Source organism: Macrotis lagotis, chromosome 5, assembly GCF_037893015.1.
Source record: "Macrotis lagotis isolate mMagLag1 chromosome 5, bilby.v1.9.chrom.fasta, whole genome shotgun sequence".
NCBI classification, from domain to species: domain Eukaryota; kingdom Metazoa; phylum Chordata; class Mammalia; order Peramelemorphia; family Peramelidae; genus Macrotis; species Macrotis lagotis.
The window spans coordinates 256,992,318-257,019,330 of NC_133662.1; the positions used below are offsets into that span (position 1 = coordinate 256,992,318).

At 36.3% G+C, this 27,013-nt stretch overlaps 1 long non-coding RNA gene across 1 annotated transcript in view; it reads left to right on the forward strand.

Moving 5' to 3' along the window:
- Window positions 1-18,699, forward strand: part of LOC141490183 (uncharacterized) — a 275,799-nt gene extending 257,100 nt beyond the window's left edge. Inside the window, exons 2-3 of the long non-coding RNA XR_012469085.1 lie at window positions 16,281-16,377; window positions 18,337-18,699. This is a non-coding gene — a long non-coding RNA (uncharacterized LOC141490183). The remainder of the gene's footprint in view (window positions 1-16,280; window positions 16,378-18,336) is intronic.
- Window positions 18,700-27,013: the final 8,314 nt, after the last annotated feature.

Sequence of the window (27,013 nt, forward strand, 5' to 3'; positions counted from 1 at the left end):
TCTTCTCCCCTGCTCCAGGATCACACCAACCCAAGTAAATAAGGGTCAAAGTCAGAATTTGAATTCAGATTCTTTGACTCCAAGTTCCATTGTACCATTTTTTTTACCTGATCCCCCATACTATGGTTATAGGTCCTCTTCTCTATCCGTGTCCCCAGTTGAGAAGATACCAACCCTTTCTAAGTCTACCTCTCCATTATTTTGTACCATGGGATTTGGAATGGGAAGAAAGCTCAGATATCATGTCTTTCAAATCCTACATTTTAGAGATGAGATGAGGTTAGATCTAGGGATAAGCTGCCTAAGGTCCCACAGTCAATAAAAACGTAGACCTGACTCCAGACCAGATTTTTAAGGCTAATCATCCATTCCTTCCTTTTGTGCTCTGGCCTGGTTATCCTCCAAGATAACAGCATATAGCATTTTAATGGTTAGAGACTGGATAGGTAGTTCATTATTTAATGGGAAAAATACAGCCCAACCCATTCTTATTAGCTCTGAAATAACAATAAACTCTGCCATCTAAGACTGCTTGAAGCTTTTTTTTTTTAGGTTTTTTTTGTTTTTGTTTTTGCAAGGCAACGAGGTTAAGTGGCTTGCCCAAGGTCACACAGCTAGGTAATTATTAAGTGTCTGAGACTGAATTTAAACTCAGGTACTCCTGACTCCAGGGCCAGTGCTCTTATTCACTACGCCACCTAGCCACCCCTGCTTGAAGATTTAAGACAGATTTGATTTCAGTTACTGTGTGTGTGTGTGTGTGTGTGTGTGTGTGTGTGTGTGTGTGTATGATACCTAGTAAAGAAGAGGGAAAAAAATTCAAGCTTCTCAATGAAGAAAACAGCTTATTTGCTCACTACAGTCTGTGAAATATTACTGCTACAATGATCTTTTCTCAGTATCTTAGGAAATATAATAACTATTTTGTAATCATTAATTAGTTATTTCATGAAATAGGTGTCAACTTCAGAAAATATGAGAATGTATTGTTGCAAGAGGTAAATATTGACCAATATTTCTGCCATGGTCAAGGATTAGCTTTTAGTCCTTGCTCGTCAATTTATGGTACAACAGGAATTCACTTTGTCTTTTATGCTTCATGCTGCTAGAGACTGCTTCTGAGAACAATGTACTCTGAGGTTACCTTGCTATCGACTTGCACTGCTTCATTGTTTTGTTCATTCTCGTGTGCCTTGAGCTACTGCCAGTTCCTTGGTCTGCAGTCTTAGAGACTTTGGAGACTCCCTATCTGGAGGGCACTATTTACCTTCTGGAATATCTCAACAATTCACTGAGCTTGACTAGGATTCAGGAAAACCTAGGTTCAGGAACTAAGATGGCAGAGAGAGAAGCCAAGGAGTTGCTTGAGATTTCCCTAGTTTCTCTAGGAAAGTCTAGGTTTAAATCCCACATCAGCCCCTTACCAACCAGCTGGTCCTTGGCAAATGAATTAAAATCTCTGTGCTTCAGTTTCCTCATATGAACTAGATGCAATGACATCTAGGTTCTCTTCCAACTCTAAAACTGATTCCATGAAAAATCTTGGGCTCATGAGCCAAGGCACAAAATATAATCATATAGGAGTCACTAAAGTTTGACAACAGAAAAAGTTTCAAGGGAATTGTATATTTATACTAGACCACTCCTGAAGGGTAGGGCTAATTATCTAATTTCTGTGTCTTTTCCATACCTAATCTAGTCTTCTACAAAGAATTGGTACTTGACTAATATTTATAATCAGCCTAGTGATTGTAGTCTTTTTTTAATGAGAGATTAGAAATGAGAAATGAGATGTGGAGAACATTTAGATAGGGATAAATGTAGGTATTTAGCAGCAGTTAGAGTACCAGACCTCTATAGAGTCAGGAAGACTCATCTTTTTAAGTTCAAATCTGGCCTCAGAAACTACTAGTTGTGTGACTCTGGATAAGTCATTAATTCTTGTTTGCCTCAGTTTCTTCATCTGTAAAATGAGCTAAAGAAGGAAATGGAAAAAAACACTCCAGTATCTTTGCCAAGAAAACCCCCAAAATGGGTCACAATGATAACAAGGCAGAGAAAGAAACTGAAGTGAAAGTATAGCATGTTCCACTCAATCAGCTAAAGGAAATGGATGATGAGTTCCCAACATACAGTCATGCTGGCAGAGATTTCACATTTAATTGTAATAGGATATTGTAAAAGTGCACAAGGATTCCCAGTGCAAAACACCACCCAGAAGAGATTCTCTGAGGGAAGGAAGTAAAAACCAATATAATCAGAATAATCAAAAATATCAGGTTGTAATGCCCAGCTTAAAAAATGTCAATTTCCATCCCTTTGAGGGATATTTGATCCTGATTCAGAAAACATCTGATTTTACCAAGTTTTTTGGGGGGATGTCTACTCCATTTTTAGAAAAATGAGGTTTACTTTTCTCTGTCATAGCATGAAGATATAGGAATCATGAGTTTTTTTTATGTTTTTGCAAGGCAAATGGGGTTAAGTGGCTTGCCCAAGGCTATACAGCTACATAATTATTAAGTGTCTGAGGTTGGATTTGAACTCAAGTTCTCCTGACTCCAGGGCCAGTGCTCTATCCACTGCACCACCTAGCCACCCTGAATCATGAATTCTTAGCAATGTTTGAAATACACTTACAAGGTCTAGGAGTAACTTACTTTTTTTGGAGATATAAGAATATAATCAAGAGATTTAACTGAAAATGAAGGGGAAATGTTAATTGTCAAGATATAGCTACTACATGGTAGCAGATAAAACATAGGAAGAATGGCAGCTGATTAAGGGTCAATTTCCAAATCAGACTTCTGCATTTTTCAGAAACCTAATTTGAATGGTGTCCTTTGCTAACATTCAAATATGCATAGGCCTGGTGGGCACTGTACTGTACTGTTGTTTATTATTTTGCAGAAAGTGATTGTTTAAAACAGCTGTTCAGTTATTAGTAGGCTGATGCACAGGGAAGAAGAGATACTCCCAAAGGGCTATCTATTTAGGCTAAGCCATGGACTGTGACAAGAATATCATTAAGGGATTGCAGACTACTTTGGACTTTGGGGACAATGGTACATATCCAAGCTATGATGTTTCAGAGGCAAGACCATGTGGCCTTCGCCTATGTGAGTTATCTGAGTTAAAGAGCCTCCCAACAAAACCACAAAGCTTCTACCTTGGGCAAAGACCTTAGTTCTTTGAGAATCTTCCTCCAAACCAAACCAAAACCAAACAAAAATAGGATTCCCTTATGCTATCCCTTCTTCTGGCTACATTCCAGACTTCCTCTATCCTCTGTACTGAGGACTTTTGTTATTATCATTATCATTCCCCCTTTTCTGCTTTCTTTTATGTGCTATCTGCCTTCAGTTAGAATCCAAGTTTTTTGAGGGAAGAGGCTCTTTCTTTCTACCTGTATTATATTCCCAATGTTTAAGGCAATGTTAGGCATATAGTATATATGCATATAGTATATAGCATATAGTATATATACTGACAAACTGACTGACCTTATTAAAAAAGAAGAATGAACTTTGAAAGTTGTGATAGACTCCTGAAATGTAAATGTCCCATCCTGTCAACAATGCAGTGTTACGTGAATATCCTGGAAAACTAGTCTGCAATAAAAAATGATGAGCAGGTGGATTTCAGAAAAACTTGAAAAGATTTCTGTGAACTGATGGAAAGAGAAGTGAGCAGAACCAAGACCACATTGTACTCATTAAACAACAGCAACATTGTGTGATGACGAACTATGAATGATTTAGCTCTACTCAGCAACACAATGATCCAAGACAATTGCAAAAGACTCATGATGGAAAATGCCATCCATATCCAGAGAAAGAACTGATGACCTCTGAATGCAGATCAAAGTATATTATTTTCACTTTATTTTTAGTGTTTTTTTTCTTTTGGTCTATTTCTTCATTCATAGCTATGGCTAATATGGAAATATATTTTACATGATTACATTGATACAACCTATATAAAATTGCTTACTGTTTTAGGAAGAGGAGAGGGAAGAGAAGAAGGGAGAAAAATCTGGAACTCAAAATTTTGTAAAAATGAATATTAAGGGGCAGCTAGGTGGTACAATGGATAGAGCACCAGTCCTGGAGTCAGGAGACCTGAGTTCAAATCCAGCCTCAGATGCTTAATTGTGACCTTAGGCAAGTCACTTAACCCCATTGCCTTAAGTAAAAAAATGAAAAGATGAATATTAAAAATTATCTTAACATATAATTGAGAAAAAACTATTAAAAAACAATGGAGGTAGTCAAGTGGTACAGTGGATGAAGCACTGGAGGACTTGAGTTCAAATTTGATCTCAGCTACTTGACATTTACTAACTGTGTGACCCTTGATTTACCCCCAATTGCCTCAACAAAACAATCAAACAAACAAAAACCAATGGCATTTTAGCAGAAGCATAAGTTGGGTAGACACGGGCCCTGTAGAAATATCCGTCTATACTGAAAAGAACATGAGCTCTGGAGGGAGAAAACTCAGGTTCAAATGAATCCTTTGACTGTTTGGGTGACCTTGGGAAAGTTACTTAAATTGGGTTTCATATTTTTTACCCATAAAATGAGAAGACTGAAGTTTTCTTGTTAAGGTGGTAACATAAAAGATCATAAAGGAAACTAGTTCTCTTACATACACTCCATCAAAATCTAAAGGACCAAGTTGAATAATGATCATGAAACCCAGAGAAACAATAGGAAGCACCTTTATGCAGCCTAGGATTTCATAAGGAAAAATAAGGACAGCTAAAAGTCAGAATGGTCCTTCTAGCAAGAAAACCAATTTTGACATTTTATATTGACTTTTAAGTCAATAAATCAGAAGCCTACCCACACTCTGACCATAGGTACCTGAAGAAGACAGTGGTATATTCCCAAGGGGACAGAAGTCAAGGGAACTGGAAAGACAGTGCTCTGACTACAGATTTGAGACCCCAGTCTACAGTACTGTTACCTTGACAGTACTCAGATGTCAGGGGTACATAGGTCTTTGACATGAGATGCTCAAGAGAGCCCTAAAGATCATAGGACTCAATTCTGGGGAAGTGGGAAGTTAAGAGTGCTCTGACAGGTAAGGTCTAAAAGGGTCAAGGCTGAATGTTTTGATTCCCTGGGGAGATTAGAAATCCACAGTACTTGAGAGGGCTCAGAAGATTGCAGCTTTCTAACCCTAATGAGGGCCCTAAAATCTTCAAGTGTTCTGAGCACAATCACACCAGGGGAGATAGAAGCCAGCCACAGATGCTCAGTAAATTGAGGATAGGAACAAAACAGAACCTGTTCACCTCAAGCCTGGCCCTAGCACAAAATCTTAACATGGGAATAAAGGTTGGAAATATAAACAGCAAAAAGACACCAAATGCTATGATAAAAACATAATGAGTTACTTAGAAAAGAAAGAAGTCCAGAAAACTGTTAAGTAGATCCTCAGAATAAGAATAAATTATTTGACCTCAAGGAATCTGATAGGAAAATAAAGCTAGGTAATAAAGAAATTATCACTTAAATAAAAGGGGATATTTTAAGGGGGGGTAAACTCAAGAATCAATAGCCTCCCTGAACATGATAAAACAATAAAAAATAATCCTTGTATTTTAAGAATTCATCAAAGCACATTTTCTAGAAGTATTAGAGCCAACAAGAAAAATCTACAAGTCACCCTCAGAGAGGAAGCATGGGCAATGCACACCAAGAAATGCGATCTCCAAGTTCTATGTCTTCCCCCTTAGAGATTAAAAAAAACTATACCTAGGCAAATAAAACTCTTGTTTTGTGGCATACAAGTAAGAATCACACGGTTCTGATTACGCATCAAGTATCAAAAAAGAAAAAGAGTAGGGCAAGATTTACTGAAGGAAAATAGATGACATAATTGATATCCCAAAATATCTAGTCAAACTGAAATGATAGAAAAATCTAGTATGATGATTTTGGAATGGAATAGGAACCAGACATGTGAGTTGTTTGAATTAATGTATTAGGTTCTGAGTACCACATTTCATGATATTCATCTGTAAGTTAGATATGGCCCAAAAAGAGAAGGATCAAAATTATAAAGGGACTGGAAACCAAAAAGACATGATTATAATTTTAGAATATTTGATGAGTTATGTGGCTCCAGAAGGTAGAAATAAGAACTTCCTAATGATAAAACGCCCCCATATTGGAACAAGCTGCCTCAGGACATAGTGAATTCTCTGACATTAATGATATTTGGTTAGAATGCAGATAATCATTAATGTATGTTCTAGAGGGAAGGATGTATATATGAGTTGGACTGAAAGACCTTCAAATATTTGCCTACCATGAGATTCTATGATTCTAGTATTTCACAGACTAATGGGGGCTTTTGGGAGCCACAAATAGTTGCTTTTGCAAAATTCCTCCACCTCTTTTAACATTATAAGATCCTTGAGAAAGTAGAGCAAATCCTGGCAAATAGTATTAGACATTCCCAAGTGGATAATATTCCTTCTGGTAGGATTGAAGGATTCATCTCCCCACCCCATTCCTATCCTCCTCCTCCTCCTCCTTGGAATTTACTCAAGACCTGAAATGTTCTTGATTTATCTCTGTCAGAGTTCAGGCCAAATATCCAAATGACCAAATGTTCAGTTAAATTATTTTGGCTGGAAAACAATGAAACTGATCAAAACTGAAAGCGAACCTGGAGGAAACTGAAGAATTATGGAATATTTATTCCTTCTTTTTGATTTCATGTATTTGAAAGCCATGAAGGATGGGTTTTTCTTGGAAAAGATACTGGAATGATTTGCCATTCCCTTCTCTGACCTTACAGACAAGGCAAACAGGATTAAGTGACTTGCTCAGGATCACACACTAGTAAGTGTCTGTGTCTGAGAATGAAGTTGAACTCAGCTCTTCCTTATTTCACACCTAGGACTTTATCCACTGCACCACCTACCTACCTGCCCTAGTTTTTTTTTTTTTTTGCTTTCTTGTATTAATTGTTCTTCAAAGAGACCTTTTCTGCTGGCTAAATGGCTTTTCAGAAACTTTAAATGTACCTATTTAATATTTCAGGATTCACATCAATTTTATAAAGAGTATCTTTAATTTTCTACAAAAAAATTTATTAATGGAAGGTGCAACTATAAAATTTATGGTTTCTCCTTTAAAGTGATTTCTGTGTAATGGAGATTTATCAGGAATACCCTAAATTATCTTAGTCATTTGTTACTGGTGACTGAGAATGTTGGAGGCACATTTTCCAGTGGTGTAAAGTAGAATTGAGTCAGTTTAACTATAAGTACTCTCTTTCCTTTGTACTTTCATTTTGACATGCATCAAAATGAGTGAAAGGAACCCCTCTCAAATGCTGGAGCAGAAAAAATTGCAACAGGCATTACCAAGCTGCTTGTGTCTATAACTGATTCTTTGGGGTCAGACCCTGAGGATAACATCCAGACTTATTTGAGGCAAGAATTTACCTGTGAGGAGAGAATATAGCTGAAGAGAGGATGGTGTTCCATTTGACATCTCATTAATAACAACTCATTAAACCAATGAGGCCATCTACTATATAAAGCCTCCGAAAGAATTCCTGAAGGCTGTGTGTTGACTTTGAAAATGACATATTAACATTTTCTATGTTTTAATGCATTTTGATTTATTTTATTGAATTACATTTTATTCTGAGACCTTGGAAGTATTGTGGTTGCTGGGTGTTTGACATCTCTGTATTAGACAGTGATCAAATCAACTCATCAGATTATAATCAAGACAAACTCTAGATAGGTATCACATGAGATGTTTGTGAAGCACTTAATACATTGCCTGGTCCAGAGCAGATGCTATGGAAATATTTATTCCCTTCCCTCTCCTGCCTCCTTGAGAACAAGGATTGTTATTTTGCCTTCCTTTGTATCTCACAGTGTATGGCTCATAGCAATCACGTCATGAATGTTTATTAACTAATAGACATCAGAATATTTTTTTCCATTACTAGAGGGGAAAATACATAGTTGATGCTTTCATGGAGTTTCTAAATAAATCTGGAGCTGAAGGGAAACTGAGGTATCATCTTGTCCAACATGTTCATTACAAAGTTGAAGGGACTTAAGATCAGAAAATTAGGTCATATAGCTAAGGTCACAGACATCAAAGTCACCAAGGGCACCCACTGCATCCCAGACCATCACCAGTCATGCTGACTTTTGTCCTGCCATTGGACTTCAATGACTCTGGAAGAGAAAGCAAGACTGATGATTGGGTAACTCTGTTTTCTATCATTTAAAAGTGATGTCATTTGTCCTATTCAAAAACAAAGGACAAACAACAGCATAGACAGTAAGGAAGATTTCACCCGAGGTCTTCTGAATTTAGATGTAGCCATCTTTACATTATACCACACTACCCCTTATCCTTCTATAGATTATAATTTCCATATTACAGTAGATGAAATAATTCTGACCTTAATGCCCTCTACTGATGTTTTTTTTTTCCAAAGCCAAACTGACATGACCAAAAAATGTAAGTTGCTGGGAAAGAGATTAAGGTGATTTGAATGAACTAGAAGGTGATAAACCTCTCCCCCACTTCTTTAAATTCCCCCTCCCTCAGTCCCATCTACCCACATGTATTCTTCATAGTTGCCAATTGGCAGTAGTTAAGGGAATCTATAATCATGTAAGGGAGGATCACCATATTAGCCACACAATCTAGGGATCTCATTTTAAAAGGAAAGTAATCTCTTCTACCAGTGAGATTGGTATAGTAGAATTCTTCACAGTGAGAAACAACAAGAATTAGAATAAAATAGGGATATGGATTAAGATGAGATGTTTCCCATTCTCACTTCCCTATTAGATTTCTTTCCTGTTCCATAGATCATAAGATCATCAGTCTCAAGCTGGAAAGGACTTCAGAAATCTTAATTGTCTATTCTCTCATTTTTCAATTGAGAATGAGCATTCTAACTCCAAATATTATACTCAGATTTTGGGAAACAGACTTTTTCTTCAAAGAACCACGGAGTGTCCCGAGTTGAAACTAGCCAACTGATAAAACATGTACCAGAAAAATAATTCCTTATAACCTTGCCAGTATGTGATTCTCAAGTCACTTTTTTTGAAGACCTCCCAAGAGTATTTTTATTATATTATCCTAATTTATCCTGATTCTCTTGTAGATCAGGAATTCTTAAACTTTTTGGTGTGTCTCATGAACTCCTCTACAAATCTTTTGAAGTCTAATGGATCTCTTCTTAGGACAGTAATTTTTTTTTAAATTCATAATTGAAGGAAATGCTAAAATTTAGATAGAGGTTAATAAAATAAAGAGGTACTTTCTTTCCCCAATTTGAGGTCACAGACCTCCTGATATCTTTCTGTATAATTCCCAAGGGTCTATGAACATTGAGTTTGAAAACTCTGTCTTAGATCTCATAGTTTCCAAAATTTTTGCTCATGGACCCCCAATATATATGTATGTTTATAAATACACACATATACTTTTGTTGTGGTTTTTGTTCAGTTGCTTTCAGCTATGTCTAACTCTTTGTAACCCCATTTGGAATTTTCTTGGAAAAGATACTTTGCCATTTCCTTCTTCAGCTCATTTTACAAATGACAAAACTGAGGCAAAGTTAAGTGACTTGTCCAGAGTCACATAGTGTCTGAGTTTAGATTTGAACCCATCTTCCTGATTTCAGCCCCAGTACTCTTTTCACTGTGCTACCTAGACTATACTAATGAATACATAATAAAAGATACAAAATAGAAATGTAAAGGGATGAGATAAAAATAAACAATGTTTAGTTTAACTTATTAATGGCACAAATTTGCTTTTTTGCTCTCTCTAAACATATTATTAATCACAGGGTTTAATGGTTAAATATGTTTTATTCAGAAAACAGATCAAAATGTTTTGAAAAAATCATTGTTATGTTCTGGGGGGGATAGAACAGACTTATAAATAGCCATTTATTTTGATAATTATGTATTTAATTTGATCAATATAGTTTCCTGAGCAGGTAAAACTTTTAGATACTTATAAGAATTGAAAGCAATGCAATTTCAAGTCAAATAATATCACAACATTCACCAAAGATAACTATTCCTCATGACTCATGTTTCTCTGTATGTAGCATATTTGTCATATACAATAGAAAACAGTAAGCAAAACTTGAATTGTCTCTGATTTCAACTCAGCAGAATGTCTTCAGTATAAATCCGTTCAACTTTGTTTGTATGACTGCTAAAAGGATAGATTCAATGCTTAATTTTCGATTCTTGCTTGGCTATTTTATTTTTGTTTTGTATGAGAGGGAGGAAAAGTAAGGTGACCAGTTTAGCTGGGCCATAGAATGCATGCAAGAGAGTAGATTTCTATGATAGTGCTGAAAAGAAAGATAGGTTGGGGCAAAATTGTGAAGGGCTTTAGATGCTAAATATAAGAGTTTGTCATCGATCCTATTGGCATATGTGCATCTATCTGTATAGCTATCATATAGATATATGTATACACCTACCTCTCCCTTCTTTCCCCTTTGTTTCTCTGTGCTTGGCTCTGCCTTTTTGTCTCTGTCTCTCTCTGTCTCTCTCTGTCTCTCTCTGTCTCTCTCTGTCTCTGTCTCTCTCTCTCTCTCTCTCTCTCTCTCTCTCTCTCTCTCTCTCTCTCTCTCTCTTTCTTTCCATGGAGATATTCAGTATTATACAGAATGAATGGAAAGTCTTGCTTGATCTATCTATATCTAGCTAGCTAGCTAGCTATCTATCATCTCCCTCTCCATATAGATGAATCGAAAAATTGATAGAAAGACAGACAGACAAGTAGATAGATGAGAGAGAGAGAGAGAGAGAGAGAGAGAGAGAAGTGATGGATGGATAGATAGACAGACAGACATAGATAAATAGAGAGGAAGACAGAAGGAAGGGAGGAAGGAAAGAAGGAAGGAAGGAAGGAAGGGAGACACAGAAATAAACAAGCCTCCTCCCCACTTTGTATTACCTTGAACAACTACTTTTCTGAGCCTCAATTTTTTATCTTTAGAGTGGGTACTGGAACTGGACTGGAAATGGTCCCTAAGTTCCCCCCAGTTCTGTATCTATAGCTGTATCTTTAATATGTTCTAGAATGCATCTCTGCTTTTCAGATTCCATTTTTAATCTCCAATAATGAATGGCATTTTTGTCAACAAAGTTTGTTGTTGTCTAATCATTCTACTTTTATTTTGCAATATGACTGGATATAAATGTATTCAAATGAAAGAATGACTTTAAGGAGTTATGAGATGTGGAAATGGCTACAAAAAAAAATGCTTGCTAAGGTTTGGTAATACTTGCTGGCCCTGGCTAAGCTTTGCACTGATAAAAAGTTGTTCCTGAGTGCCTTCCAGAGACTGTCAAAATGAGAAAAACTATTTTTAGGCAGCAGTGAGATTGTATTTGTCACCATGCCTGGGTGTTTATATGTGTCTCTTTCTCTTTGATCTTTCCATTTCCTCTGTAGAAAATGCCTCAACCTTCCACTAATGATGATAAAATTTATTTTAAAATCTACAACATGAAATGAAGGGTTGCAATGCTCTCCAAAAAGATGCCTTTATAAAATGTTCAGACTTTGGGACAAGCCATTTCCTTTCAAATATTTAAAGACATCCATCATATGTCCCCATATGTCTTCTATTCTCCAGTATAAATATTATCACTTTTTTGACTTCTCCATATGAGGAATTTTGATTTCTTGGACCATTCTGACCACCATCCTCTACAGGTAATCTAGTTTGATCAACTCTCTCCTAAAATTCCATGACCAATTTTTATCAGGCAAGCTAAATGAATGGACATGTTTCTTAAGGCTAGCTTCCATTCATCCTCTCAAAATATCATCACTAAATAAAGGAGAGGGGGAAAGGACTGGACCCTTGATCTCATTATACAGAAAACTCCATTTGCCAATCTATACTGAAATCTCTACAAATGTCAGTCTTAGAAAGTTTCCCAGTTGGTCTTGGAAGGTTAAATTACTTGCTCAAAGTCACACAAATGGAATGTGTTAGAAGTGGCATCATCAAATAAAAGACTTCCCCCTCCCCAAGAGAAAAGAAAATCTCACAGAAAAACAAGGTATAAGATTAAAGAAATAAGTAAAGGAAAAATACTATCCTAATAAACATTCTTTTATAAAATTCAGCAAGGCAAAATATTCAGAAGATAATAAAATTGAAATAACAAGCAGCCCCCACAGAAATGTGACTGGAACAACCACAAAGAGCCTCCAGGATGACCTAGAAACTTAATACAAAAACAATATTGGAAGATCTTGCCTCTGAAAGCTACTGGCTATGTTGCTTGATCTTTCAGTCCCAGACAACTCTTTAAAAATAAAAATTGTATTCAAAGGGGAAGGTTTTTACTAGTAATTCTCTACACTGATGATATCAAAGGAAGGAAGGAAGGAAGGAAGGAAGGAAGGAAGGAAGGAAGGAAGGAAGGAAGGAAGGAAGGAAGGAAGGAAGGAGGGAGGGAGGGAGGGAGGGAGGAGGGAAAGAGGGAAGGAAGGAGGGAAGGATGGAGAGAAGGAAATAATTTAGAAGAATTTGAAACAATGTAGATAATGGTTCAGAGAAGATAGTGGAAAACCTCAGTTCAACAGTGTATACTAAAAGAAAGAAAGGCAAAAAAAATGTGACATTAAAATATAGAAATGGAATAAGAAATATCTCAGCAAAGTCTCTAAAATGAGCGAAATTGGAAGACTATGTATAATATTAATTAACAGAACTAATCTGAATATAGAGCTCAGAAACAATCTCTGAATTATTATTCTCCCTCAGTTGTTGTTCATTCTTTTCAGTTATGTCTGACTTTTCATGAGCCCATTTGGGGTTATCTAGGCAAAGATACTGGAGAGGTTTGCCATTTCTTCAAGTCAATTTGCAGTTGAGAAAACTGAGGCAAACAGGGTTAAGTGACTTTCCTAGGGTCACATAGTTGATAAGTATCCAAAGTTAGATTTGAACTCAGGATAATGCCACCATGGACTATTTAAACATTCACTCCCTCTCATTTTGCATTTCTGATGGTTTATCTCATGTATCTGATTACCTACCCCCTTGTCTTAGGGACCATGACCTCAAACCAGGTCCATTGGTGGTTGATGGGCACAGTGTACAGCAGGCAGATTTTTATTTTTTTCTCAACACTTGAAATGTATGTGATGAGACAGGTGGAGGTCTCCAACAGAGCCATGGCTTGTACAGCATTTCAGAGGATTTCAAATAGCACAATTCATTACTTATGGCAATATGAGTCAGAGTCTTTGAAACTGATGTTGGCTTTTTTTTTAATCATTGAGAGGAATCATGCTTCCTAGGCATGAAAGGAGACCTGTACCACATTTGAAACTTAAGAAAAAATGAGATTAGAAGAATTTCTAAACAGAAATTTTTTATTGCTTTTTTAGTGTGATGCCAATCAGACTGATCCTCTGTCTTTTTTCAAACACACATCCTCTATTTTGCTCCAGCTGTCCTTCTCTCCTTTTCTCTAATCCAAGTCATTTTTAAGAACCAGCCAGAATTGATAGGCAGGAGGAGACAGAGGAAGGAGTGCTAAATTTTGAGTCAGAAAGCCTAAGTTCAAATCTCATCTTTTCCAATTACTACCTGTGCTATTTGAGGCAAGTCATTAAATCCTCTCTGGACCTCAGTTCCCTCAATTGTAAAATGGAAAGGTTGAACTAGATTGTCTCAGAAGCTCCTCCCAGCCTTAGATTTATGATCCCAACACTGCTATTTGCCTCCTATCTATTTGATCTTGAGTCAGTTTGACCTTGGCACAGTGGAAAGAGTACCACACCTGGAGTCAGAAAGATTCATTTTCTTGAGTTCAAATTCAGCCTCAGACACTTTCTGTGTGACTCTGGACAAGTCACTTAAACCAGTTTGCCTCAGTTTCCTTATATGTAAAATGAGCCAAAGAAGGAAATAGCCAATCACTCCAGAATCTCTGGACCCAAGGGTCAGGGAGACTCAGACACAACTGAACCACACCTGTTTGATATTGGGCAAGTTGATAAGCCTTTATGGGCTTCATAGGAAAGAGGGAAGGGGATTTGCCTTTGCCTAGAACCTACTTTGTCTCATTTTTCCACTTCCTCTACTCTAAATAGGGACTTGGAGTAGAAACACATCCTCTGAGTTCCTTTCAGGCTCTAGTTCTGTGATTTCATGTGTGACCTTGGAAAAGTTGAGAAACCTCATGGGGCCTCAATTTCCATGACTGTAAAATAAAGGGGGGAGGGACAATATAACATGAAATTACCCCAGAAGGCCCTTCTAATTCTATAGCTATAATTCTATGAAGCTTCTCCAATGATACTAATCCACAATTATTTCTATATCCTCTGAAATCAGCTTCTCAACAACTCTCAGTTATCTCTTTTAGAAAAATTTGGAGGGGCAGCTAGGTGGCACAGTGGATAGAGCACCAGTCCTGGAGACAGGAGTACCTGAGTTCAAATCTTGCCTCAGACACTTAATAATGACCTAGCTGTGTGGCCTTGGGCAGTCACTTAACCCCATTGCCTTGCAAAAAAAAAAAAACCTAAAAAAATATACATGTGCATATGGAAGAAAAAATAATTTATTAATTAAAATAGAAAAAAAGAAAAGTATCTTTATATGTAATTGGTGAAAAAATAAAATACTATTAAGTGGGGGGGAAAAGAAAGCCAAAAAACCCCCCAAAATTCCATACTGTATAACAAGATAAGGTCAAAATGAGTACATGATTTACATATAAAGTTTGATACCATAAGCAAATTAAGAAAACATGTATACTTTATCTGTCAGATTTATGAATAAAAGAAGAATTTGAGACCAAAAGAGATATAGAGAATATCATAAAATGTAAAAAGTAGGCAATTTTGATTATATAAGAATAAAAAGTTTTTGCATAAATAAAACCAAAGTAACCAAAATTATAAGGAAAGCAAAACAACTGCAGGAAATGTTTTGTTAATAAATATCTCTGTTAAAGACCTCATCTTACAAATATAAAGAAAACTGAGTCAAATTTATAGAAAAACAAGTCATTCCCCAATTGATAAATTATCAAGATATGAAAAGACAGTTTTCAAAGAAATAAAAGCTATCTAGAATCACATGAAAAAATGCTCTAAATCATTATTTATCTGAGAAATACAAATTAAAACAATTCTGAGGTACCACCTGGTACCTATCAGAGTAGCTAATATGATCAAAAAAAGAGAAAATGTTAGATATTGGTGGGTATTTGAGAAAACTGAAAAACAAATGCACTGCTGATGGAGTTGTGAAGTGATCCAACCGTTCTGGAGAGTAATTTGAAACTATGCCCAAAAGGGCTATAAAATTGTGTCATACCTCTTGATCCAGCAATACAACTGCTAGGTCCATATCCCAAAGACATTCCATAAAAGAGGAAAAGATCTATTTATACAAAAATATTTCTTGCAGCTCTTTTTATGGTAGCTAAGAATTGGAAATCAAAAGGATATCCATCTTTTTCCAGGATGTTTAAATATGCTGTACTATATGATTGTGATGGAATATTATTGTGCACTAAGAAATGATGACTAGGGGCATTTCAGAAAAACCTAGAAGGGCTTTTATGAACTGATGAATAATGAAGTAAACAGAACCAGCAGAATGTTGTACACAACAGCAATATTGTTCAGTGAAGAGCTAACTGTGAATGACTTAGCTATGCTCAGTAATACAATGATCCAAGACAATTCCAAAGGTCTAATGATGAATATACTGCCTCCAGAGAAAGAATTTGTATTAAATGAATACACAATGAAACATGCTTTTTTATCTTTCTCTTTTTTTCGAATCTTTTTTGTACAAAAGGACTAATATGGAAATGTTTTACATAATTACATATTGTATAGCCTATATTTGATTGCTTACCATAACAGAGAATGGGCGGGGAGGGAGGGGGTAGAATATGGAACTCAAAACTTTGAAAAGAAAATGTTAAAGAAAAAAAATAAATGTATATAGAATTATTTCACATGGATATGTATGTATGTGTGTGTGTATGTATGTATGTTTGCATCTAATGTTAGTCACCTCTAATATGAAGGGGGGAGGGAAGACAAAAAGGGAAAAAATAAAACTTATAGTGTGACTATTTTACAACTTGGAAATCTGTTGTTATATTAAATGTCTGCATATTTTTTAAAAGTGATGGAGACAGTGTTAATCACACGGATTAATTTTAAATATATTTTATGGCCACATTTTTCCTTCAGAGCTGGTTGTTAAACATTTAGCAGCATACTCCTGGCTTCATCATTGAATGTGGAAACTCTGCTCTGCTTCAGTTGAAATGGCATCAGAGATCACCAGGTACCCATTAACATTGACCTCTCTCTCAGGTGTTGAAATCACAGGCTCCCAAACTTTGAATTCATTTGTTCATAGATTGGCAGAGTTGGAAGAGATTTTTAGAGACATTTTAATCCAGGGATTCCTAACTTTTTGAACCCCTAAAGGCAGGCTGGCAGAGTCTATGAATCTCTTCTCAAAAACAAGTTATAAATTTATAGAATAAAATGAATAAGCTTGCAAAGAAAATCAATTATGTTGACTAATACTTAATCAAAACATGAAAAGTTCAAGAACCCCCAGAAATTAATCTACATTTAATAATCTTTGATCAATGCCAACCTCTTCATTTTATGCTTAGAGAAACTGAGACCCAGAGAGGTTAAATTATTTTTCAGTTTTATGGCTTGTTTGTAGCAGATCTGAACCATAAGCCTTATTCTCCAGATTAGGGATTCTGACCATGGCACTACCCTACCTGTATTATTTTATTCATTATTGTCTCTGCTCCTATCTCCCTGTAGACTACTCAGTAGCTATCTGATGGTCTTTTTTAATAAAGGTTTTATTTGAGTTTTGAGTTTTACAATTTTTCTCCCAATCTTACTTCCCCCCCCTCCATGAAAAGCAATCTCTCAGTCTTTGTTTCCAAATTGAGTGTGGTGAGAGAAAAATCACATCCTTAAGGAAGAAACATAAGGTATAAGAGATAACAAGATCAGACAATAAGATATCTGTTTTTTTCCCTAAATTAAAGGGAATAGTCCTTGAAAGTTGTTCAAACTCCACGGCTCTTTATCTGGATACAGATGGTATTCTCCATTGCAGACAGCCCCAAATTATCCATGGTTGTTGCACTGATGGAATGAGCAAGTCCATCAGGGTTGATCATCACCCCCCATGTTGTTGTTAGGGTGTACAGTGTTTTTCTGGTTCTGCTCATCTCACTCAGCATCGGTTCATGCAAATCCCTCCAGGCTTCCCTGAATTCCCATCCCTCCTGGTTTCTAATAGAACAATAGTGTTCCATGGCATACATATACCACAGTTTGCTAAGCCATTGCCCAATTGATGGGCATCCCCTTGATTTCCAATCTTTGCCACCACAAACAGGGCTGCTATGAATATTTTTGTACAGGTGATGTTTTTACCCTTTTTCATCATCTCTTCAGGGTATAGACTCAGTAGTGGTATTGCTGGATCAAAGGGGATGCTCATTTTTGTTGCCCTTTGGGCGTAGTTCCAAATTTCTCTCCAGAAAGGTTGGATGAATTCACAGCTCTACCAACAATGTAATAGTGTCCCAGATTTCCCACAACCCTTCCAACAATGATCATTATCCTTTCTGGTCATATTAGCCAGTCTGAGAGGTATGAGGTGGTACCTCAGAGAAGCTTTGATTTGCATTTCTCTAATAATTAATGATTTAGAGCAATTTTTCATATGGCTATGGATTACTTTGATCTACTCATCTGTAAATTGCCTTTGCATATCCTTTGACCATTTTTCAATTGGGGAATCGCTTTGGTTTTTTTTAAAATATGACTCAGTTCTCTGTATATTTTAGAAATGAATCCTTTTGTCAGAATCATTAGTCGTAAAGATTGTTTCCCAGTTTACTACATTTCTTTTGATCTTGGTTACAGTGGTTTTATCTGTGCAAAAGCTTTTTAGTTTGATGTAATCAAAATCATCTAGATTGTTTTTGGTGATGTTCTCCATCTCTTCCTTAGTCATAAGCTGCTCCCCTTTCCTTAGATCTGACAGGTAAACTACTCCTGGATCTTCTAACTTGCTTATAATATTGTTTTTTATGTCTAAATCCTGTAACCATTTGGATCTTATATCTGATGGTCTTTTACTAATTTATCAACCACTAAGGAGGGATTTCAGCAAGCTGGATCCTGCCTGTTTGACCATATTCTTGCCTTCCTCTCATCACTTGAGAGACATGTTTCATTTTCATTTTTTTATCCTCAGCATCCAGGAAAGAACAGGAGTTTAATGATTGCTTTCTGATGAATTGATTGATTGACTTATTCCTGCCAATGATGACATTGAAACTATCATGACTTACAAGAGGCCTCAGAACCAGCTGGTAATAGACAAAAATGATCAACAGGGAATCTGTGGGTGTGAACTGATGATGATGATGATGATGATGATGGTGGTGGTGGTGATGGTGATAATGGTCCTGAGTCCTGAGAAAGAACCTTGTCTGATAAAGAAACAAGTATAATCAAAATTCACGTACATAGCTTTAGGGTTGAGGACTAGAAAAAAATTTTGAACATTCCTGTAACATGTTTTCAACTTCTAGATTAAGTAATAACTCCTTTTACATTAAATGTCATTTCTGTTTTTGATATTGCTATGGGAAAAGGGTCATTTTAAATTTTATCAGAATGTTCCTTTAATATCTTAGTGCCGATTTATATTTTTGTTTATAAAAATATGCTTAACTATTAAATATTTTTGTTATTCTTGTTTTAGTGTTTCATTTCAGTCATGTATGATTCTTCATGACCCCATTTAGGGTCATTTCTTAGAAGTAGTTTGTCATTTTCTTTTTCAAATTTTGTTATAGATGAAGGACTGAGGCAAACAGGGTTCCCAGTGTCATATAGCTATAGTAAGTGTCTGCAGCCATATTTGAACCCATGATGGTGAATCTTTCTGATGTCACAAATTGGAAAGGATTTCAAAGGTCACTTGGAAATATAGATGTAATAAAAAAAAATCTTTCAGGTTGTAGGATCTTAGATCCAAAGATGACATCAAAGTTCATCTAGACTTACTCCCTCATTTAACAGATGAGGAAACTGAGGTCCTTAGAGAACAAGTAATGAAGGTATGTGCCATATATTTTCAGTTATAGCTACCGACATTTGTTCTTCTGAAGCCTAAATGGGGAATTCATTGTGTATGGCCCTATAATTATTTGTGCAGCCAGGTCAATGTTTATGTAGGTGTTACATTTGGCTATAGATATAACTGAGCACAGATTCCTAATGATAGCTCATTGAAAACATGTCCTCATTAAGCAAATTGAGTATTTCAAATTGTGAGGAAGAAATGGAACTTATGGGAAGAGATCTATTTTACTGGGTGAGAGAATCCCTGAAATAGAAGAGTAGGAGAAATTTTTTTCTATTCTTGACACTAGAGTGTGGGTGGAAAGTGCACTATAGCTGCCATCTCCCTTTTCCTTGTCTCTCTGCAAATGTGCAAAGTATCAGAAAGTCAACCAAGAATCTAGCTTGAACAGTAATTTTCAGACTATTGAAATTCACCCAGAAACAATTTGAATTTAAGAAGCTCTTACAGTCAGGGGAAAGCACCCAGAGAAAGATCAGTATAGAAAATGCCTCTTATTTGTGTTGTATTTTAGTCACTTCAGTTAGTTTTCTTAAGCCCATGTCTACCCAATACCAAAATATCTGGAGCAAAAGGAAACATTTAGTCAATTATCCTCACAATATCACAATATTCTTGATCCTTTCGAATACCTAACTACACCACAAGTAATGATGAATGGGATGGATTCAGAGAAACCTTGGAGATTCGCATGAACTGAAACAAATGGAAATGAACAGAACCAGGAGAACAGTAAAACAATGATAACAATAAAGAAAACAACTGTGAAAGATTTGTGAACTCTGATCAACATGATAACTAATAATGCCTCCAAAAGATTAATGAAGCATGTTTCCCACCTCTTAGGAAAAGGTGATGCAGAAAGAGACGTGTTGTTAACCATAATTTTCTTAAATTTGTCTTATTTCACTTTACCTAAATGTTACAAGAAAAGGTTACAAGGGAAGATTATCATGAGATTTGGAAGGATAGTGACAGTAAAGCAAAAAAAAGGAGAAAACCAGAAAAGAACATCATTGAAATATTTAAAGATAAACAAAGAGAGTTCAAAAGAATACAAAGACAAGAAGTTAATATAATTTTTAAAATTATTCATAATTCATAATACAGTGAGCAAGCCTTTATTACTATTTTGAAATACTGAGATATTAATATCTGTCAAGTTTTTTTTAAAAGAGAATATTTAAACAATCATAAAGATTTGTTAATTTCCTATTATTCATCAGATATTGAGGAGTTGAGTTTGGCCAGCATTTGGAACTGGGGTCTCTGATACACACTGGTTGTATGACTCTGGACTAGTTCCCTTATTTCTTAGTACTCTGGTTACCTCTCTAAGGTGAGAAATTATATAATCAATTGCCAATCTGCACTGGTAGGAGTTTCCTCAATGGGAGTTCTCTTCAGCAGTGAAATTGTTGAGAGATATGATTATGGATTAGACAGAGTGCTAGACTTAGAATCAAGAAAACCTGACTTTGAATCCTACCACAAGCACCTGTTAGCTGTATCACCCATAGGCCAGTCACTTAACTTCTCTGGGACTGTTTTTTTTCATCTATCAAATGAAAGAATTGGATTAAATGACTTTTAAAATCATTGGTCTGAAAAAATTATTATATTATCAAATGGCCTTCTCCTGGTACAGATTGACCTTGTCTTGCATGGGCTATCTACTAATGAAGAAAGATTAGCAGCAACCCAGAGTGGCTCAATCTCCCATCTACTCTTCTCTCAGTGGGTTTTCAGAATGTATTTTTACTGAATGAATCTAGGCCTAGAAATATTAAATTAAGAATCTATTGGGTCCATCTCAGTTGCTCAAAGGTCTTCTCCAAGTATTGAATGACAATAGAAATGCCCTGTGCTATATACCAAGTTGCCTTTTGCTCCACTCTTAAAAATGCATTTGAAATTGCTAAGTCAATCCTTCTTCAATTTCCATTAGCCTGTTATCCCCCAATTGCTTCTTCTAATCTGTCCAAATCCAGTTATCAGCAAATACATCAGTATGGGTAGTGAGTTCCTTTTGGCCTCTTAGAAACCACCAATGCAATTATTCCCCTTTCAGAAACAGAGAGGCATCCTGTACAGAACATTAGAATTCCGCAGTGGGACTGCTCTTGTCATGATCATCTTACAAGAGAACTGGGGATTCTTCCCCACCCCATCCCCAGGTCAATTAACATGAATTTGTTATTTCTAGACCACACAGGATCCATAAACATATGAATATATTCTCTTATATACATAAGTAATGAAGCTAAAAGTTTGGAGGAAATTAGGAAGTTAATACAGGTAATTCTCAATTATTTCTCATATGCAGGCAATGCAAGGGTTTGGATAATTCAGTGATGAAAATTGAACAACTATCAAAAAAGCATGGCCTTGTTTAGCCAAAGGAAAATATAGTGGAAAGATAGATGGTATCAGAGGACTGGGGTTCAAGTACTGACTCTGATATATTGGCTTTTGTGACCTCAAACAAATTAATCAGTGAATATTTAATAAACATTTCCTATTAGCCACTGTGCTAAGTGCTAGAGATACAAAAGAGGCAAAAAAAATGTCCCTGCCCCCAAGGAGCTTACACCCTAATGGGAGAGACAAAAAACAAGAAAGCCATATATCAGATCAATGGGAAATAATTAACAGAGAGAAGGCACTGGAATTAAGAGGGATTGGGGGAAGATTTCCTGTACAAAGGAATTTTAATTAGGACTTAAAGGAAACCAGAGAGGTTTCCTCTGGATTGGAGGAATGAGTGTTCCAGAGAAAACACCCAAAGTCAAGAGATGACTGGGGGGCCAGTGTCACTGGATCAAGGAGTATATTTTGGGTAATAAAGTATAAGAAGATGGGCAAGATAGGAGGGGTAGAATAAGAAGGACTTTGAATGCCAAACAAAGCATCCAACCTCTAAGTTCTTGAAGCAATGTTCTAAGCCTAAAAATTCCAACCAACATTGGTAAAGGATGTTTTATTATCTAGGCATGGATAATCTAGGAAAAGGAGATTTTATCACCAATTCCCTCTTAACAATAAAATCACAGTTCTGGTCTCTCTTCTTTGTTTAACTAGAAGCAAGGTTGGTGGCTGAAGTGGGGTACTCACCATCTTTGCTGTATGAATGCATGTTTTTATTGTTGATGGTCCTTTGTTTGCAAAGAGGATTAATAACACTATGGAATGTTGTCTTGAGTTGCAGGTGAATTGGATTTAAGTGCAGCAGAGTTGTACAAAATTGTCAGCTACACTCTATTCTGAGGCAATGAAGTCAGGACAATTGGGGTTGGCCTGGGATGCAGTGGATGACCTTGGTGTCTCTGATGTCTGACCAAGCTCTAAGCACACCAAAGTGCCAAAGGGGCTAGTCCTCCCTGAAAACTCCATATCCAAAGTGCTAAGAGCTTGGTCAAACATCATGAATGAATGAATAGAAGGATGGAAGGGTGGATGGATGGAAGGATGGAAAGATGGCTGGCTGGCTGGCTGGCTGGATGGATGGATGGATGGATGGATGGGTGAGTAGGTGAATAGATTTTAAAAAGTCTTTGTTAAGTACACCTTTGTGACAAGTACTACTAGATGCCATAGATACAAATCAAAAAGTGAGGTGATCCTTGCCCTCAAGAAGGCAAACAACCTTAAGTGTCCAGAGTGGAGAAGTTTTCTTTTCTGGGAAATGTGGGAATCACAAGAGAAGTTATAGAAGCATTGCTAGCCATCACCTTTCTGAGGACAGTATTGATTTCATTGTTATTCCCCAAGCAAGTGAACAAGACTTCCCCTAAAAATGTTAGGATCAGAGTCAGGTCTCAAAATTAGGAAGTGAGCCGGGGTTCTAATATTCAGAATAAGAATAATTAATAATAATAGCTAATATTTATATGTGCCAAATGCTTTACAGTTGTTTCATTTGATCTTCACAACAACCCTGGAAGGTAGGTGTTATTCTTATTGCCATTTTACAGATGAGGAAACTCAAGTAAACAGAGTTAAGTAACTTATACAAGACCACACAATTCGTGTCTTAGAACAGATGTGAACTCAGTTCTCCCTGACTCCTAGCCCAACTGAGCTGCATAACTACCCATCCTAGAGCACAGCAGGTGCTTAATAAATTCATGATGAATAGATGAATGAGATTCTTTTTTAACTATAAGATTATTAAGATTATATGATTCCAGGAGAACTCTTTCATTCACTAAAGAAACTGTGACTCTCCCAGTTCATTTCTTTCCTTATGCTCCAGTAACCTTCTTCTCATGCAGTCAATGCCACCATCACTAAGGATCTTTCCTTCGGTTAGTGAATTCTTTCCTAAATCCAGATTGGCCATCTTACAAAGATACCTTCTTTCTTCCTTAAGTGTGATACAAGAAAGATAGAAGCAGGATGCATACCATAGATAGTCTTTCTGACAACAGGACTGCATTAATCTACAGGAAAATTTCATCAATGATAGGTATCCTTTATAATGGCTGACTCAGGGCAACTTCCAGGTACCATCTTCTTACTTAGAAAAATACTAAAACCAATAGATTTCTTTCTAAAGGTTTCTCATATGCTCAGATACCCATAAATAAGAAATGGCTCCCTGAGAAAACATACCAACTCATCTATCCAGACAAAAGAGTATAGAATCCCAACATTGGAAACAAGGAAATATTTCATTCACAGAACACTAAAAGTTATACAAATGTGGCGTCTAGTGAAGCTTTGGAAAATAACAGCCTGGTTCCCTGAAACAGGCAAGTTGTCAAACCAGATCACTAGTTTAAGGTGTGTCTACTACTGGTCCTCCTAAGCAACCTACCTTTAGAGGAACTGGGAAGGAAGAAGTGGGCCAATAAGATACAACCAGACGGTTTCTTCCTTCTCCTCCTACATCAATATGTTCTCTGTTCTTTCTCTTCCAGTTTCTGTGACAACTCCATTCTATTGATGCCCTTGGATGGGTGTGGATATGGATTCTGTAAGCACATGAAGGTTTTTTTTTAACCATCTGTCAAATATTCATATATTTTCATTGTGGGGCATTAATCTGGAATGTATAAAAACAATTGATAAGGAGACCTTTGATGTTGCTCTTCAGACTCGGAGTGCCTTTTTTAGTCTTTCTAGTAAACATTATTACAGTGGGCATGCCTTGTAATTTAGGAGCTGGGCAGCTACTTAAGCTCATGTGAACCAGGAAATTCTCCTACTTCAGTCTTTCATCTAGGTGGTCTGTTCTGTGAGAAGTAAATGAACTAGTCTATCTCATTTGTATAACTTGAAGCTTTACATAAATGTTTGCTATTATAAATTATTTTACTCATTCATTTTAGAAAGATTCATCATGCATAATATTCTCTCAACTAGTTGAGGAATACTGAGCCCCTCATTTGACTTTCTTGTTTGGTTTTCATAAGAACTGATATTCACAAAGAATCTTAGATCATTTCTTTTTTTTTCTTTAGTACTGAGGGAAATCCAACCACAATGAAGGTGTGAAATATTTTGCAAGAGAAGATTGGTGTCCTAAGGGAATCTAAGGATAATAGGAGCCTGTCAGATTCTGACACTTGCCACACTTGATTTCTCTTTTAAGAACCTTAAATTTAAAAGGCATCTTGGTTCATAAAAGAAAGCAGAAAAGGTTTTGCTGAAAATTAAACTTCTGAAAGGGGAAGGAGGTTGTTGATTAAAAATATAATTAGCTTGGAATTTGGTTCAAGGGAAAAAAATATACTAATTAGTGTTCTCAGATCCTTCAGACATCTTAGTTCCTCTGCCAGGGTGAATTCCATCACACTGACTACATAAAAATAGAAGGAGAGAGCCTAGTGATTGTGAGGAACCCCCCTCTTTCTTTGTCACTTCCTCCAAAAAGCTGTCTTTATCTTGGAATATCTCATTTGAAGTCTCAGCTGTGGAAATTTTTCCAGAGATAGTTGTGTCTTCCATCCTGCATTTACACTTTGGAGAATTTCACCAAAATAGATAAAAATCACCCAAAATACAATAATAAAATCATTGAAATTAACCTAAATCAATGGTCATAAATCAAACTCAAAATGTAGGTTCATCTAGAGAAATTCTAATTTATCTAAATCTTTCAATTCAGCCAGATAATCTTCATATTTTGCATTTTATATTCTTGACCCAAATGGAATGTCATGTTAAAAAAAAATCATAATGACAAACTGTCCTTAGGCAGAAAGAACAGAGGCATTTGTTGGCACTTAGACAAATGATACTTTGCTAAGCCCTCATTGGCTTTTTTTACCATTAATAGTTTTATACTAGTGCAAATGAACGCCAGTTAAAATGAAAGGAGCACTTACTTGTTCTGGTTCTAAAGAACTCAAAATAAAGCACATGACCATTGACTGAGGAGTGCTAAGCAAATTGTAATACATAAATATGATAGAAAACCACCACACTAGAAACTATGAATGTGATTAATACAAAGAAACACATGAAGTTATATATGAACTGATACAAAGTGAAGTAAGTAGAACCAGAGACAATATACACAATGACCATAATTATGGGTAAAAGTGAAAGCTGATTGAATCAGTCATTCAATCACTCCTACCACCTACAACCAATGAGATATAATACTTTTTTTTCCTGTTTTTGCAGAGCAATGGGGTTAAGTGGCTTGCCCAAGGCCACACAGCTGGGTAATGATTAAGTGTCTGAGGCTGGATTTGAATTCAGGTCCTCCTGACTCCAGGGCCAGTGCTCTATACAGTGCGCCACCTAGCCACCCCCAAAGATAAAATACTCTTTATAAATAATTTATAATTTATAAATAAATGCCTTTGTCAAATATAATCTTTTTTAAAATTAATTTATAAATCAAAAGCATTACACTAGGTGGAAAAATCATTAATCTGAAAATTATTGGACAAAATGAAATACACAGAAAGTATTTGTGGATTGTCTAAAGAGATTTGATCATACCCTCTGGGTAATGCATAATAGAATAAGCCAACTTAGATCTATCAGACCAGCCTGAAGAACATAGCTTCAGCCTGTCCCCTGAAATGGTTTGAGAAAGCACAAAAAGTCTTGGTCTCCTTTCCCTTATCCTGGTCAGTGGATGACCTTTTGAACTTCAAAAGACTGGAAGATGTTAGACTTCTTATGAGTAATTTCCCTAGCAGTGCCTTTACTAGGAGCTGAGTATTATAAATGGCTCCTGATTACTTAGTCCAGGATGATTAAAATGATTTTTATTAAGATATCTTAATAAATGGCATGCCTCTCTTAAGGGTAGAAGGGTAAGGAATCTGGAAAATATTAGGTCTTATATGCAGTTTGAAAGGCTTTGTTCCTGCCTCTTCATGCCAATCATTGGCTGGGGTCACAATCTAATTGATATGATTCGCACCCATATGTTTTGCCCTCCCTACTCATTATACTAATGGGCAAAGGAGAAGGAAGCTGACTCTAGTTAACTCAGGACTAGGTGAGGCTGACCTGATCTAATCTCACATTTTGATAAGATTGTGGCTAATTCATGTCTGCCCATAGGCAACAATACAGGTCAGGCCCCAGTCTTTGTAATGTAAACTACCAATGCTCCCTTTATATTCATGTGGAATCCAAATACCCCCATATTCCTCCTCATATTGAGGACAAATTCAATTCTCAAACTGAACTGATCATTTTTGCCCTTGAGAGGCAAATCAGCAAAATGGCTAGAGTTAGAGAGGGAATTCAAGATCTGGATTGAAGACCAAAGGGCAAGTGGAATTCCTGTGTCCACAAAGAGGGTTCCACA